General features: G+C 39.3%; 1 protein-coding gene and 1 long non-coding RNA gene across 3 annotated transcripts in view; one reads left to right on the forward strand and one right to left on the reverse strand.

The window, feature by feature from the left end:
• Window positions 1-17,841, forward strand: part of lsamp (limbic system associated membrane protein) — a 380,427-nt gene that overhangs the window by 180,498 nt on the left and 182,088 nt on the right. The window lies entirely within an intron of this gene.
• Window positions 11,683-13,395, reverse strand: LOC144000453 (uncharacterized). The gene is made up of 3 exons (XR_013278240.1): window positions 13,246-13,395; window positions 12,299-12,542; window positions 11,683-12,198 (listed from the first exon to the last, which is right to left on the reverse strand). It is a non-coding gene; the product is annotated as an uncharacterized LOC144000453 (long non-coding RNA).

The following is a 17,841-nucleotide window of genomic DNA, read 5'->3' on the forward strand; positions in this document are numbered from 1 at the left end:
TTTGACTGCCAGGCGTTATAAAAACAAAAACAAAAAAAACACAGTGCCAGCCGCTTTTGAGCGTTTTAACTCATCTTTCAAGGCAAAAAGAATATTGTTTGCCTTTACTACATATACAATGTGGCTACGAAATGAAAGATCACATTCCATTCATTGGAATTTTACTAACCATCATGAAACGTCTTTGGCAGTCAAAGAGTTAAGCTATGATGTGTCCACTACAGGTCATTTTTTTTTAAACTTAAACGCTAGGCTCAAATACGGTTAAAGTAATTCAAACAATATTTTAATGTGTTCTTAAGAGTCTTATAGAAAACATGTTAACATTTAAAGCCTAAATTTGTTCAATAAAAAGTGTTGTACACTTACTTTTCCCTAAAAAGTGCTTGCATTGAGGGAAGCCATTTTCTTTTATGATGCAACCAAAGGTAGCAAAGCCCCACCCCTACACATTTAGTATCAATTAATGGAAAGCTCTGAATGTCCTCTACAGAGCACAAAAGGAGATAATTCAATCGTATGCACTGGGTGGGAGATACTCAGGTTTAAAAAGGTCCACTACAGAGGACAAATTTGAATTGCTGGGAGTCAGGAGGATACAGCGGCTTTTCACCATACAAGGCCTTCAAAGTGCTTTACAACTTGACTACTCATTCACCTACTGATGATGACACAGTATCAGTAGCAACTCTGGGTTCTGTGTCTTGCTCAAAGATACTGTGACATGGTTGCACTGGTCTGAGAGCGAATCCACAACCTCAGTGTTGCAAGACAACCATTCTACCACAGAGCCACACCAGTTTATTTAATTTCTTGTGTTCTAGTATATGGTAAGCAATGTTGTTGTTTCATAAGGAGATGATCTTCAAATAATAAGATAATAAATAACTTGCATATCAGCCCAAAACTGGTGTGGAAACAGTTAAGGCACTAATCTTTAGAGAATCTTTTATTTTTAGGGAATTGTATTTTCTTTTATTGCACATTATCCCATTTAAACATGGTTTGCCGACAAACCATCCTCTTATCATTCAATGTCTATGATCCTCTTTCTATCAGTTTCCTCCCCCCCAATCAATTCCCTATGTCCTAATTGCCTTTGGTGAGTTGTATCCAGGTCAGGATCCAGCTGGAACAGGAAACATGTGGCCTGCAATCAGATTAAATGAGTGGAACTTTGTGAAATGCTGTGAAATCGAGCTACATTCTTTTGACACACGCAATGAACTACAATGTCACGGAGTATTCATTAATGACTTGTCTTACATTTCTACATTCTTTTTATATTAAAATTGTGTTACACATTAAATAAAATGAATAGTGTATTGATAAATGGCATGTGCTTCTATGCCTTTTGAACTGAACACTACGGACATTACTTGATAATGGTGTGCATCGATTTATCCCAATGATCATGACTTAGCATGGCTGCTATGAGTTTAATGTTGCTAATAATTTGTTAATGCCATACATATTTATACATACAAATAATTTGTTTAATCAACCCAACTAAATGTGTGGCAGGCCTGCTGCTGTTTGCAATGCAGCAGGTTGACAGCCACCATTGTGATCACACATTCTACCACCCAGGTCCTACATTATTGTGACCTACATGCAGTAAATATCGTTGAACTAGGTTATTGCTAATCAACTGCATGCCCCAAGCATTGTAAGAGAGCGTGTGTGAGTCTCTGTGTGGGGCGGGTATTCTTGTCTATTTTCTTATGACACAATTACTTCTTTTACCGACTCTTTATATGTCACAGGACAACAATTATGCGTGTTTTTTTCCCTCCTGTGATTGTTGTATGCTAATAGAAGTCAACTGGCCTGCTGTTGCTAGCAAAAGTGTGCAGCCTCCACCTTGTTGTCCATGAGCTGTAATCACTTCGACATTGTTTTAGTGTGATTGTCAGGAAAAAAAAATGCACATCATACGATAGTTGTACATGTAACATCTTTTGCAAGGACTGCTGAGTGAGTCATTTTCCATTTCATTATGCTTTTGACTTTATAGCCTTTTATATCGTTCCCTAGCTGTTAAATTCTACCAGTTCACACTTCTTCTCCTCCCTCTCACATTATTTGTTGCATACTGTTTTGATTGTCTTACCTTTGTTGTATGAGACAGAATTCTAAGAGATCGTGTTGAGTGAAGAGAGTGTGTGTTGTGTGGGTGGCTGAATGAGGGTGCTGTTACCTGCACATTATCTTTTGCTCATAAAATTATTCTTGTTAAAATTCCCATGAAGCAACATAAGGCAGAGAGCTGCTTCTATTAATGGGTAAAATGGTTCATGGTGGCTGTAAATGCTGGCCGCATGCACCGATTCCACTGCCACTTTAGTACAGTAAAGTCAAATTCCCTTGTTACAATTTACACTTTGGATTTTTTAACCATGGTACAGTTTATATATTGTTTAGAAGTGTGTCGCTATGTGTTTTCATCCTAACTCATTTTTAATGCCCAATACCCCAAGTTCCGAGGTTCCTTTATGAGAAACATTCCTCAGTATGATGCAATATAGATGTGGACCACTGCAAGCTACAGTAATAAACTGAAATTGTACCCCTGACAGTGTCCTTTCCTTACCGTTCATTTTAATCAAAAACTCATCACTGCATCTTATGATGAATAATACCTAATTTCTATCATAAAAATGCTAAGATTGTTAGACTTGTCATTGAAAGTACACACGTAAGAATGAACATCTGGTTTATTTGTCAAAATTGGTGTGATACAGGCTAACTATATGTGACATAAAAAAAAAATCAGCTTCAAATATGTATGCATTTGCAATATTGTTCTTACTTATATCTTTTGCATCTTCTTCATAACCTACTCCATCCTTTCTGTTGATTTGTGAATCCCCAGAGAGTGTTTTAAATTCAAGACAATTGACTCTGGATCTTTTTCAGTAGATGCTCTAGCTTGGCAGGGAAAATGTGTTCATTAGCTATTTATCAATCAATAATGGTGTCCGTCCGTCCGTCCGTCCGTCCGTCCATCCATCCATCCATCCATCCATCCATCCATCCATCCATCCATCCATCCATCCAACAGGCTAAGCAGGAAAGCCCCAGAGACATCATTGACATTTTCTCTTCAGTGCGTATTGGATCTTTCCCGGGACCTCCTCCCAGTAATACATGCCCTGAACACCTCACCAGACAGGCATCCTAACCAGATCCCCGATACATCTTGTGGATCATCATCCTCAGGAAAATTAAGTGTTGCCTTTCAGGACAACTTTTTTACCACAACAGATGCAAGATTGCATCACCGTGCCAAACTGATCCATCTGTTAATCTTCTATTCTGTCCTTCCCTCACTTGTGAACAGCATCCCAAGATACTTGTACACCATTAGTAAAGTGTATATTTGCTCAGCAGGGACCCATTACGTTCCATAACTCAAATTCTTAACCAAAATATGTGCAGAACATTAAAGTTTGGATAAGCCTGAGAGTGCAACTGGTTAATGTGCCTGTGTGTGGTATTCCGCTAACATGTATGAAGTGTTTTTATTTGGAATGGGAACACTGATTGCTTTGACAAACTGTTCATTATCAGTTATCCAAACACGGACTTGGAACAATAAAACATAACACATGCTGGCAAAGACGTGTTAAGTTGCGTGATTACGATGTTGTTTTCAAAGTACGTTACTGTGCATTATGTACTCCCACATTAACACATCATTTGTAATACTTTATGCTTTGTTTATGGATACAATTTTTTAAAACAAGTTAAATAGCAATCAACCCAAGACAGGGCTGCATTTTGTCTTGATTCGTTGCCATTGCATACTGATGTCTTGTTAGGCTGCCTGCTGAGCTTGATGTGTTTAAGGGTATATCCGCTGAGCACACATAATTAGTGTCCCGAATCAACAGTGTCAGTGAATCAGTGTCCCAAATCAACATCAGCATGATGGATCTTCCATGATAAATAAGCAAATAAATCAAACAAATTAAAAAAACAAAACAAAATTATAATTCATGATAACTATAAGTACTATATTGTTTTAAGATGAGCGTATTTCTACTTTGTCCAAAAATAATACAAACAAAGCACATCCATATTGTGATGTGTCAGTTTTTCTGTATTCCAGAATGCAACATGGGGTATAGTGTTTTTCTAGTGACTATCGATAGGTAGTTCACTATGTTTAAATATTAATTTTTTGATGCATTGAAGGCACTGTATTGGGGCTAAACAATGTCAGACGTCATATGCCACCACACAGCCAAACAGCACTACAAAATGTAGAGCTACCAACTGCTACGGATTGTCCGTATTTTGTCATGGAAATTACTAAACTCTACCTTTTTACGCCCGTATCATTATTGTTATATGTTGTTGATATAAAAATAAATAAATACATAGGAAAAAGAGGTCATAAACGAGCAAAAATACTTTCGAGATAATTGCAACTGAAAACACACCACAGACACAGCATTCTTCCATAACAGGTACATTGTGCCTGCATTGTGATAGCAACTCCCTGTTGCTGATGTTTGAACACTGAGCTGACTTGTTTCTTACTCAGTGTGGCTGTGGAGTTATGAAGAATGCATGTCTTCCACAATATCTACATGTCCCCTCTCACTAGGGTTACTACAGTAGAAGCACTCCATCATTACCTTGTTCTCTGCCCTGCTCCATGAGTGTTTTGATCTTGTTCCTCACCAGAGTGTCCTGGGGCCTCATGTACGAAAACTTGTGTGGCTTTCATACTAAAACAGCATACGGCCAAATCCAGAAACCATTGTACACACAAAAAAATCCAGATGCATAAATCTGTGCATTCGTACAAATCCAAGCACATTCCTTTCATACATCTCAATCAATGCGGAAATGTTGAAGTACCAGACTCCTCCTTCTCCATGCCCCTAGAAAAATTTGCAAATTAGCATAAACAGGGCTTGCAGGTGGGAATGATTACAATGCATGATAAGATAATCACAATATAAAGCCATGAGGCACAAATGAAAAAACAAACGATGTGAGCTGGAGACACTTATAAACAAAGTACAGGCCCGAAAAACTATGATTTTTGGCAAGCTGTCCTTGGAAGTCAATAACAACCGCCGTGACGAAAGTGCCTTCGAAGTATATTGGCCGTCGCTGATATTGGCTGAATGCTTAAGAGTCATCAGATTGTGATCGCGGAGGCTTAAACTTAAATTTAATAAAATAATATGACAACCCTCCGCAGCCACTGACACCGGATGAATGGCGTGTTTAAGGAGTATCTCATGTTGTGTAAGTTGTTGCCCACTCTGCATCCATTGCAGCCTTCTCATCCTGAAAAGGGGCTTCCCACATTTTTTTTGTTTGTTTTTCCTTGCCCTCTTATGGTTGAGATCAGGGGATATCGTTAATATTTGTCAACTGTGGGTGTGTGAAGCTGCGATTGGCTGTCAACCAGTTCATGGTGTACCCCGCCTACTGCCTACGAAACCGGCTGGGATAGGCTCCAGCACCCCAGCCCTTGTGAGGAGTAAGTGGTTAGAAAATGGATGGATGGATGGTTGGATGGTTGGATGGATGGATGGATGGATGGATGGATGGATGGATGGTTGGATGGATGGATGGATGGATGGAAGGATGGATGGGTGTGAAGCCCTTTAAGACTCTTGTGATTAAGGGATATATAAATAAATTTAACTTGACATTGGGACTAGATAATTGTCTTGGTAAGGGATGATGATCACAAGGGACTACTTGAGGGCAGCATAAGAAATTTGCAGGACACCTACAAATATTTTGGAATTCCACAGGCAAATACCAACCATGAGGAAGCTCGAAGGGCAGCCACGGGAAAATAGCTAAAAAGGGTGAGGCAGATTCTATAGTCAGCTGAACGGCAAGAAGATGATGCAGGCCATTAACACCTATGCCCTGCCAATAATCAGATACCCCACTAGTATAATACCCTGACCATGAAGAGATGCAAGCCAGCTACACAAGAAAGCTCCTAACAGTGCACTTATTCCACCCCAAGTCCAGCATTGTAAGGCTGTGCAGAAAGCTGAGGGCCGTGGACTAGTTAGTGTCATGGGCATTATCCAGGAGGAAACAACAAGCTGACAAGAATACATCAAGATGATGGCCCCCAGGGAAACCTGCTTAATGAATGCCTCAGGCAACAGAAGGAGAAGGAGCCAGATGGACTGTCATGGAAAGGCAAGCCCCTGCGTGGCATGTAGGCCTACCACCAACGAATTGAAGAAGCTGGTGTAGGAAAGACATACCAGTTGTGTTGTGACATTTTTTTTTTTTGGTTAGATTTTTAGTTGTTTTGTTTTCATTGTGTCCCTGGTGACATTGTCCCGTCTAAGTTTTATTGTGTCCACCTGTGCTTGTCATCCCAGTCCCTTGTGTCATCCAGTCAGCTCCCTCAGCCACATGTGTCTTGTTCAGGTGTCTCTTGTTGCTCATTAGTACATGCATTTAACTTACTGCTTTCGTTCAAGTCCATGTCATTGCCACATTGTTACTTTGAGTTCTATTCTTGGACTGTCGATTTTGTGTTTTTGAGGGGATTTCGGAGCTTTTTATTTTTGTTAATTTTGTTCAATTGCATTTTGTGCACCTCTCCCTCCTCACCCTGTTTCGCTGCGCTTGGGTCCTCAAGCCCCAGCTCAACCCTGACAAGTTCTAGGAAAATGCTGGATTGAAAGACAGCAATGTCCACTTGCATCCCTATCCCTTGAAAGCTGGCAACGGTCAACCTCAAAGACTAAAGCTCATTTGTGCTCATGAAAGTGTTTTGAGTGACAAGTCTCCACTACACCCAGGTGCTCCCTTCCCCCAGCTCTCCACCCTATCCAGTTTGTCTACAAGACAAACTGCTTCACCGAGGACACTCAACCTGTATGAGAAGTTCCTGGTGACCTTCTAGTAGCAGTTGATAGCATCCTGACATACTACCTGCCAGTGTGGTATGTTGGATGCACAGTGGAACACTGCAGAAAGTAATAAACACCGCCCGTAAAATCACAAGCTGGTCCCTGCCCAGTTAAGAGGTCATTGCCAGCTCTCACTACCTCAGTGGACCAAAAAACATCATCAAACATAATTCTCAGCCCAGAAACCACTTGTTTGAACTACTGCCCTCAGGCAGGCAGTACAGGGCACACATCCTCCACCAACAGACTCAGGGACAGATTCCGTCCCCCAGCCATAAACACAAACAACAGCCATAAACAAAACCCCACATAATTCTGCACACAATCTGGACTCTCCCCTAAATTATTCAAGTACAATACCTCTTATGCTCAGGTTTGATATTTAGGTGTTATCCATATACCTCTAACAATATTACAAGTATAATGCCCTAAGTGGATTTTTTTTTACAATATTTGCATAATTACAAAATGCAATAATACCACCATGTATACAAGTGCAATACTCTGTTTTTTTTTTTTTGATCACTGTCAGTATTTGTGTTAAACTTTGTGTTTGTATGTATCACACCAAGGAATAGCATTCTAATAGAACTTATTTTCAGTATATACTGTCTCTGTATAGTATTCTATTGAAAAAAAAAATGCACATATTGAGCACAGAGTGAAGCAGGATTACTTCTGTCGAGTACACACAGTCCTTCTCAATCTGTGTATTTTTGTGAGGCTTCACATTATCAAGTATTCGCTGAACGTGCTGAAGCACACGCCAAAAGGTGGGCACTTGCATAAATCATCAATTCAGTCAATGATGTCCACTGCTGCAAATTAGTGAGTGGTCATTTAATTAGGAAAGCCAAATAAAAGCATAGTGCTATATAAAATGATCTGTCCATATTTTAGTCCCATACTTACTTAATCAAATGTATAAAATATGGCACAGAATTCCTGTTTTTATGGTTTACCAAAAAATAAAAATAAAAAAACAAAATGAATAAGTATGACCTATCTCTAAAGGGAAACAGATTGCTGAGCCGCAGGCAGAGGAGCATGAAATTAGGACAGACAAGGGAAAACACAAGCGAAGGATGAGAGGGAGATTGAGAAATGGTGTGTGTGTGCACGCGTGCGTGTGTTTGCGTGTGTATGACACTCACTGAGCTAATATTGATCAGATGATTCATTAGCTGAAATAGATCAAGGGCTGACTTATTGGGGCATATGGTTGGCTCAGGCCTTGGTCGCTTCATAGATTGCCCTCATTAACAAATGAGACCTGTATTGCTGTGAACAGCAAAGAGCATACTAAACATGTTAGCAGCATTATGAATGTGATTTTAAAAATCACTTTATGGCAAGGCAAGGCAAGGCAAGTTTATTTGTATAGCACATTTCATACACAAGGCAACTCAATGTGCTTTACACGAGGAAAGACAACACATAAGCATCAAGAAACAGTAGTTAACATTCAGAGGAAGAAAAATAAATGAAAATAGGTTACAAACTAACAATCTTAAAACATTATTCAACAAACTTTAAGGAAGTTTAAAATGATAATCAAAAAAAAAATAAAAATAAAAATTAAAATAATAATTAAAAAAAACACTTAATTAAAGCTGTTTAAAAGTCCCTAATCAAAGGTATAAGAAAAAAGCAAAGTTTTTAACCTGGATTTGAAAGCATTTACACTCGGGGCTGACTTCACTTCTGTTGGTAGCCTATTCCATCTGTTTGCAGCATAATAGCTAAATGCAGCTTCACCATGTTTACTTCGAACTCTGGGTTCCACTAGTTGGCCCAAGTCTGTCGATCTCAGAGCCCTGCTGGGTTTGTACTCAATCAGCATTTCTTGGATATATTCAGGACCCAAACCATTTAGTGATTTATAGACGAGTAGCAGAACTTTAAAATCGATTCTACAGCTGACAGGGAGCCAGTGTAAATCCTTAAGTACTGGAGTAATATGTTCTGATCTTTTTGTTTTGGTCAGAACTCGAGCTGCAGCGTTCTGAATGAGCTGCAATTGTCTCATGTTCTTTTGAGAGAGTCCAGTCAGAAGACCGTTACAGTAATCTAGTCTGCTGGAGATAAAAGCATGGATAAGCTTCTCTTGGTCTGCTTGACGCATGCAGTCCTTCACAAATCAAATAAATAAGTGACTTTTTTATTTTTTTTATTTTTACATTGACCTACAGTACAGTATACTGATAAACTGTGACACAATTTCAAACTGTTGAATGTAATCATTAGTGCCATATTTAACATCTCTGAGAGTTATCTTACTTATCAGAATCACTCGGTCAGTCTGAAAATGTAGCGGAAAATAAACTTCTGATCTTGTTGGAAGACTCTCTCTATCCCCGAAAAGTCTTCACCATGATTTTGCTCACTCGTGCTCTCCCAGCCATCAGAGGCAGCCTCTGTCCCCAGCAGGCTGGCTTCATGCCAGCGCTCCACAACAGACCACATCTCTGCTGTCCATCTAGTGATAGAGAAGACTTACGAATTCAGCAAAGATGGCCATCGCTATGTTGGATTCATAGATCTGAAAGCCCCCCTTGAACCATCTGCCACATATCACTGTGGAGAGTCTTACAATCCCTTGGAGCACCATCTAAGATCATCGCAGAGCGTACCTGAACGCGACTCACTCGGGAGGAAAAAGCCGAGCGAACCTGAACGCGACTCACTCGGGAGCCGAGCTAATTCGAATGCCCAGGATGCTTCCTCCTTAGCACATTCATGTTCAAAGTTCGGTCGGAGTAGACCTGTTCATTGTTATTTCGCAAATCTGACTTTTTTTTTTTTAAATTTATTTTATTTTTTTTAAAGTTTTGAATCATGTATTAGCCCCTAATCATGGGTCCAAAGAAAGCAAGTGCATTTTTTTTTCATCATTTTAGATAGGATATCTTCTATTAAAATAAAACTGTCTATTTCTACCGTTTTCTATTTATGGTAAACAGTATACAGTACAGTTTATGGTGTAAAATAGTAAAAAAAAAAAAAAAAAAAAACCTTAGAAAAAGTTCTTTTTAGACTTGGAACGGATTAAAATTATTTACATTAATTATAATGGGAAAAATTGTTTTGGATTTCGAACAATTCGCTTTTGGAACAGCCTTCTGGAACGGATTATGTTCAAAAATCGAGGTTTGACTGTATACTGAATCAACAGTTGTTTTTCTTTTTAATACAATATAAAATGTACTGTAATGTTTTTATTTCTTAAAGCCCCAGTGTGTAGCTCACGACCGCCATCTATCGGTCAAACAAGATAATGCAATGATTTTAAGCACACGAACTACGGCGTCCCAGAGAGACCCTACTTCAACAGCCTACCACCAATTTCACCGGAACAGAACGCAAACAACTTCTGGTATTCCCTCGAGTGATGACGTAAGTGAATTGCATTTGTTAGACATACTGTACAGATCCCTAATAATTGTGATTTAGTCATTTAATTTCAGAATTAATATTTTTGTCGGCATTGTTTGGAAATACTGTACGTCAGCTAATGATAATGGCTATCTATGTTCATATTTGTTAGTGTAACTAAACCATGCAACAGAGAACACACAGTTATGTTATACGTTTTATAGACATGTGGACCATCTCAAAGGGGGCGAGAGAGACGACGAGGAAGAGAACGCGGTGCCTCGTAACGTACAATTATGTCATCATGGAAAAATAATTCCATTCGAGCATGCATGTGAATGGCTCAAAACATACCTTTGCTTGGAATATGTGGTATTTAGATTACATCGTTTGCTGATATGTTTAGTATATCGTGCAAAAATAATGGTGTTAACTGAACGACACATCTGCAACTCAGACTCGTAACCCCCCCGTGTCTTGTTGCTACTAACCACTCAGAAAAGTGCTGCTTACAAAAACATTTGAAACCCTTTACTCAGATATCGATTTGTCACCATGTTGAACAATTTTAACTAATAAATATCACTAAGCAACTTAATTAGTTTTGATTGAAGATACAACAGCTTCCTTGTACTTCGATGTGCAGGAATTTACATGGCTTTCACAAATAGTCTTGCTCATGTAATAATGTACTTCATTGGCTCAGTGACTTTCAGTTCATTGTTTGGTACCTCATCTGACATACAATTGTTACCTTCTTGCAGAGACTCGTACAGGAAATGACCATGGAGGAACATGAAGATATCCAAGTCCAGCTGATAGAGTGACACCAAGAAATACTTTTTGATACATCAGCACCACCATGATTTCCTGTACCTGGATCCCACATCAGCACCACCATGATTTCCTGTACCTGGATCCCACATCAGCACCACCATGATTTCCTGTACCTGGATCCCAGACTGCAGCACCTTGGTGGACTTGTAGCAAATAAGTGACACTTTCCCAGATCCTTGAGGACAATACAAAGGTTTTTTACCTGGCATATAATTAGTCCATGTCTGACACTTGTTTTTGTAGTTTGTATAACTTGTATATTGTTGTTGTGTGTTAATTTGTACATTTTGAATAACTAAAAAAATACTATTTCCTTTGGCGTCAACATGCAGTGTTCATTCGACACCTAACCTAACACTATTTTACATGACCAGAAATGTAAAACATCAAAAGCCTGGAGAATTATTATAAATGCTTGCAATGACAAGGAATTCTTCATTGGCCAATGAATGTAAGGTACAGTACATGAAAATGAATGAATAAAATAAAGTAAAATAAAAGTCTACATGAAATGAACATATTAACTAAAAAAAAAATATGCTGTTATAATATAATGAGCGACATGAATTGCAGTTGATCCAGAAATTTACCAATACGCTGTGCATTTCAAAATATGGAAAATAGACATACAGGTTTGGGCCAAAGGTAGTGTTACAGAGCAGGTATGTGTTGTACACAGCTAAAATATCTGATTAACTCAATACCATGATGGGTTTTTTTTTTGTGTGTGTGTGTGCTGACATTGTCCCCCATTAACATTGCAACATTCCTCAAACTCTCCCGAACACATAGTATGATCTGTAACACTACTTTTCGCCTACTCTATGATGTTATTGGGGCAAAATCAAGGAAGGCTTGTCCATTGATTGTGTGAACAGACTGCAGTAAAAATGAAGTCACTTCAATGTTTGCTGGTTTTATTAAGTTTGACATGCTCCTTGACTGCACAAGTACATGTTATGGAGTGAGGGCATGTTCCCACCAACGATGATATCATATTCTTCAAAGGCTTGCTGAGGAAAGTGAGGGAGGAGTCACTCCATGGCTTCAGACACCTGGTCAGCAGGTCCTGTGTAAAACAAGTGGTGCTTGTACATGTGACCATTCCGTATTGCTTCACACAAAAAGTTCATGTAGTGTGCAATGCCGTCCATATGTAAATGACATACCAAGACGTCGGCTGACTTCAGTTTGTTGCAGCTCAGATATGGTAGGTGGAGATACTGGTGGTACAACACCGAAGCCTTCTGGGGTCCTCCATTCAAGTGTCCTCATTCGGGGCATTCCAATATGGCTGCTGACTCTCCCCTTGATATTTTTTTTTCTTGCAGGTCGGTGATGTATTTAAACGGTGCATGAATGCTTGTATACATCAGAATATGGTTCTGGAACCCCTCAAGTTTGGCTGTTGATCTAGTGTGACACAAACAAAAACACAATTATAAAATAAAATAGAATAATTGATGATACTACTATATGTCACCAACTTTCCAACAAAGCCCCCAAAATAGAGGTAAGATCTTTAGTTTTTGGGCCCAAAACATTGTATTAGCTAGATAAAAGTAACTTGACTGCATACTGCATAGAATATGCAAAGGCTGCTTGCTTGTCGAATTTCCGTGGAAAACGTGGCAGCCTGTAAATTCTTGTGCACCCAATTACACAATGGACCAGTACACACTTGAGTGAGAGAGTTCAGACTCTAGCAGTGCTTACGGTACAGCCAGCATTTAAGTCCAGAAAGTTATTCCCTGCCGAAAATTAATTTCGAGAACCCTATTTTCACCAACCACAACGAAAATAATTTTCAACTCCTCCACTAATACAGTATGCTTTAGATTCTCTATTGAAGTTATGGGCAAATATACCTCCGAAATCACAGTTACATTACATTACACAATAACTTGCGCATTTACTCTAAATATAACGTGCCAGCGGGAATCTTTTTTTTTTTTCAAAGCAAGTAGCTACATAACGAAATCGTTCGAGTGGTGCGGAGTTGCTAATCAACAGATATAGTGATCGTAAAACAAAGGTACGAACATCGTATTAATTAGTACGGAGTATACTTTTTCTCTCGCTCTCAAAACGTAAACACAAATGTACTCTTACTTACCGGTCAAGTAGAAAGCAGTCGAAGGCACCGGCACGTCCCAAACCTAGTCTGTTCCTCATTTCTCTCCATCTGGCAAATGCGGCTACAATATAAACTCTTGTTTTGTCGCGCTGAAATAAAATACATTCCCAAAGTAAGTGTGATGCTTGATAATGCTCTCTTCGGGGACCGGAAACTCTTCTTCTTCGTGGATATGCGGTCGCCATACAAACCGGAAGTGCGTTCCAAAAACGCGTTAAGAAATGGAGCGCTCAAATTTGTCTTTGACGGCACCCGTAGCAGAAAGATGGCGGCGAAACATGGCAGACACTAGCAGGCGAGGCGCGGACATGTAAGATAATTTGCGATTTCTAGACTAACCGTTATATTTTAAAAAAGTACGTTTATGCGATACAACATATCTTTTTACATACTACTAACACAAACAATTGTTTTTTTTTTCCGAATGATTTATTATTTCACCACTAGATGCCACTGTATAATACTGAGTGTACCTTTAAATGCACATTTTTGTATATCAGAAAGCTAAATTTTCTTGTCTACAAAGGCATGCATTTTCTTGACAGCTTTTCAATGATTTGAAAAGGTGTTTAAATGGTTCAAAAGTCAGCCTTCACCGTTCCCTTAAAGATGTGGCATGTGCTGTCTGTCAAATTTAGTTGAGACATCTCAAAAGGCATTGGCGGATACCTGTCAATCTTTGGGCACACTTCACTTCGTCCTTATCCACCACTTCATACTGTACTCTCTCACACTGTGTTTTGTCAAAATGGATAACCTGCTCCAGAGGAACACACTCAATACAGTGGAGATGGCAAGGGCTGCTGCCATTTCTTTGAAGAACCGTTAAAAAAAAAAAAAGAGAGAGAGAGAGAGACCTTGAGGTTTATAGGAACAACAAGACTCAAAATGAGAACTGAACATTAACTGCAACCCGGAAAAAATAAAAAATAAATAAATAAAAATAAAAAATAACCAGACGATGTTCCCGATGGCTCTGTGACAAAAGCAGTTGTGAAGAGGAAAGTTTTTAACTTGTTTTTGACAGTGGACACCGATTCTGCCAGTTTAGTAGTCTCAGACAGGTTGTTCCAACTGTATGGGGGGCATAAAAGCAAAAACCTGCCTCCCTTAGTGTTACTGCAAGGAATGATTAGACAGCAATTGCGACTTGAGTTGCGAGTTGTTGGTGGAGTGTAAATTATGAGCATGGCGGCTATGTGCTGTGGTGCAAGGCCATGTAAAGCTCTATAAACTGAGGAGATTTTTTTTAATCAATTCTTGTTTTGACAGGTAACCCGTGTAGTGATTTGTGAACAAGTGTGATCTTTTGCCATTTCATTGTGTTGGTGAGAAATTGTGCATCTGCTAATCGCAAACAGTGGAGAGCTAAATTATACTTTATACATAGTAGTCAAGCTCATATGCTACGTGGGGAATTTAGTTCTCAGGACAATGTGCACGTGGTTATGGTGTGCACTGGTCATGTATGGAGGTGCAACGGTTGGACAGAGTTATGTTGTGTGTTGGTAGCTCGACCATCCTCATGTCCTCACTTCTCACAGGTTGTATGGATAAGACATGTGACACTCGCCATCATCAGTTACCCATCCCAGATCCAGTCCCACACAATAAACATTAATCTTATTTTTGTGTCTGTCCAGCATTGTATGACGTTACAAATAAAGACTAGAATTGCAACAGACAGGAAGGACAGTAGAATGAGTCATCGGAGGCCCCTTGCCTCTCATGAGCAATTCCACTCTACAGCTAAAATATTGGAGAGGCTACCTCCGATACCTGAGTTCTAAATCGACAAAATAAGCAAAATAAATGGTTACAGTTAGTTTATAGACTCTTAAAGCCCAAACACAAACTTAATTCAAAGGCATAAACTGTTTTGGTAGTCCCAAAGGTTGTTTTTTTTTTTTTTTTACCTATTTTTTGATGAATGCTCAACCAACGTCCTCCCTCTCCATTAACCGTCCACATTCTTAGCTGTAGCCTTTCACCTCATTCTTTATGTCCTCCAATTGTCACCCTCCTTTCAAAAGCCTCCCTTGGACTATTGTAGCATTTGTGTGGGAAATAGACATATTCTGGCACAAGATGCATGTCAGAGCCTGACCCCTGTGACGGAGAAGGATGGTCATATCCAAGCCATTACTGCCTAGGATTAAGTGGTGCCACGCTGTCCCACTGTCTGGCCATCTTAGTGCTTGGCTCATCTCCCTCCCCAAGTCATTAAAGTCCCTGTCCTCGCTGTGAAATAAAGGCCTTATCATCAATGGACAATTCTGTCCATGTTCCATCACATTTATTGCAGATTTATCACTGGTTCTTTGCCCTTGTCCCCGCTCACAATTGAGACCATTATGCTCCTGACAAGCAAGTAAAATGACAACATTCTCTCTTGAAGGAATAGGGTAACTCCTCCCCTCTGCATCCTATCCTGACTAACAAAATTGAAACACTATGGGAACCACCATGCAAATGTTTTGTTCATTCTGAATTGTATATTTGGATGCTCCTAATATTAAACCCCCCTTATGTTGGATTTTGCCCTTCACTGTTCTGTATAAACGGCACTGACCAACCAGAACGATACATACACGTGTAAATAGCAAATGGCAAGTGATGATTGTGAACTTGCACTCACTACTCTCTTCTCCCACCATTATTGTGTTGGAAGCAAATTATGTCCAACAAACATTTTATATATCACATCAGACACTAGCACTGATGCTGACAGACCCTTACAATGTGATTTTGGGATGCTGGTTTCTGGTAGGATTCATGCGAAAGAGGTTACTGTAAGAGTAATACAGTTTAGGCAAGGTTGAAGTTTTGCTGTCCCCAGCGAACCAAGTAGGGCTGGGTTAAACGATTATATTTGTAATCGATTAATTTAGAAAATAGTTTTTCGATGCATCGATGAATCTAACGATTCACTTTTAAATGCGATTCAATTCGATTCGATTATCGATTATCTCCCTATAATTTGACCTATATAACAATTAATGCTAATTTATCTCCATGAGTAAAACACAATTTTCTTCTTTCCAATATATTTTTATTCAAGTTCAAAAATGAATTTTATTGAACAATACAACAAAGTGCACACAGCTCTAGTGCAATGGAATCCTACAATAAAGAAATAATAAAATAAAGCTCTCTTTTAAGAACTAAAACTACAAAAGCCATAATCTGAACCAAAATCTTATCAACGTAAAATAAATTAAAAAAAACTAACAGCAGTGGTGACGGCTGCAATTTACAAAACAACACGGCAGCTCCACCACCACTCTCACGCTTTGTGTTGGCGTGTGTGTGTGTGTGTGTGTTGTAGTCATGTGTTGGAGTGGATGTTCGCATCTCAACATGCTCAGCTGTCAGGCTTGCCCTTTCTTTTTTGACTATATTTCCAGTCACTGAAAAAAAAACTTTCAGATGGCGTGGATGTTGCTTGTTTATTAAAGACAGAAAAAAAAAAAAAGTGTCAGCAAAAGGCGAGTGTGTGAGGGCTGTGTGTTTGTGTGTGTTAAAATGGGCAGTGGGCACATGTTCTGAGTGCGAGACTGGAGCACAAGTTAGGTGGTGCAGTTTGGATGAATGGTTACTCATTGCCAACAAGGAAAAAAATAAATAAAGAGTTGACAACTTACGATGTCTTCTCCTCCACACAAGAAGCTCCCGGGTGCCTCTTAAGATGCTGGTTCATTGCGGTTGTGCTTTTATGGTATGCCAAGCACTTTGCATTTTTAGGTGTAAAGTACTCCCATACTTCGGACGTCTTATTACGAGGTCATTTCTTCTCCCCGGACTTGCTGCTATTCGATGCTGTGGTCGATGCTAATTTTTTGATTCAATAACTGTATCCCGTCGCGCTGCGCAAAACGGAAGAAAAAGAGGAAGCATTTCCGCTTGTCAGCTTCCGCGTCCTCTATCTATTATAAATAATAGACACATAGACACATGCTAATTGTATTATGTCATTGCTAGCTTGCTTCACACTTCGACAAGTTAAAAAAAAAAAGAAAAGGAAAAAAAAAAAAAACTCCACACTATCTCCTTTTTTGACGGTTCACGTAGCTTTGCTTGTCATGTCTTCCGGGTAATCGCAAACCACAACGATCGTTGTCCTCCATTGCTACACTGTAATTGTGCACAATACGTTCTGTTTTTTGTTGTTGTTGTTGTTGTTGGGTTTTTTTTCGCCCTGTGTTTTGTCTGCAAGGTAACGTATATTTGGTGGCCCAGACATTACACAATGGCGCCAAAAGTGACGCATCAACGTGCATTTATTGCGTCGAGGTATTTTTTATTTTTATTTTATTTTTTATTATTATTTTATTTAGAGTGGGCCCAAATAAACTCTTTTTTTAGAGTAATATTTACACTTAGAAGAGAGTAAAATAAAGAATTGGGAAAAAATTAAATAAAAGTGACTCAAGCTAGGAACAAACTCACGACCTTTCAGCCTGGGAGACAGCCGATCTACTCCCTGAGCCACGCAACTCCTGCTTTCTGTTAGTATATTGCTCATGTCAGCTGCAGCTTGCATGGAATCTTCTCCAAGAGACCTAAAACAATCTC

This window comes from Festucalex cinctus, chromosome 13 (genome assembly GCF_051991245.1).
Source record: "Festucalex cinctus isolate MCC-2025b chromosome 13, RoL_Fcin_1.0, whole genome shotgun sequence".
NCBI classification, from domain to species: domain Eukaryota; kingdom Metazoa; phylum Chordata; class Actinopteri; order Syngnathiformes; family Syngnathidae; genus Festucalex; species Festucalex cinctus.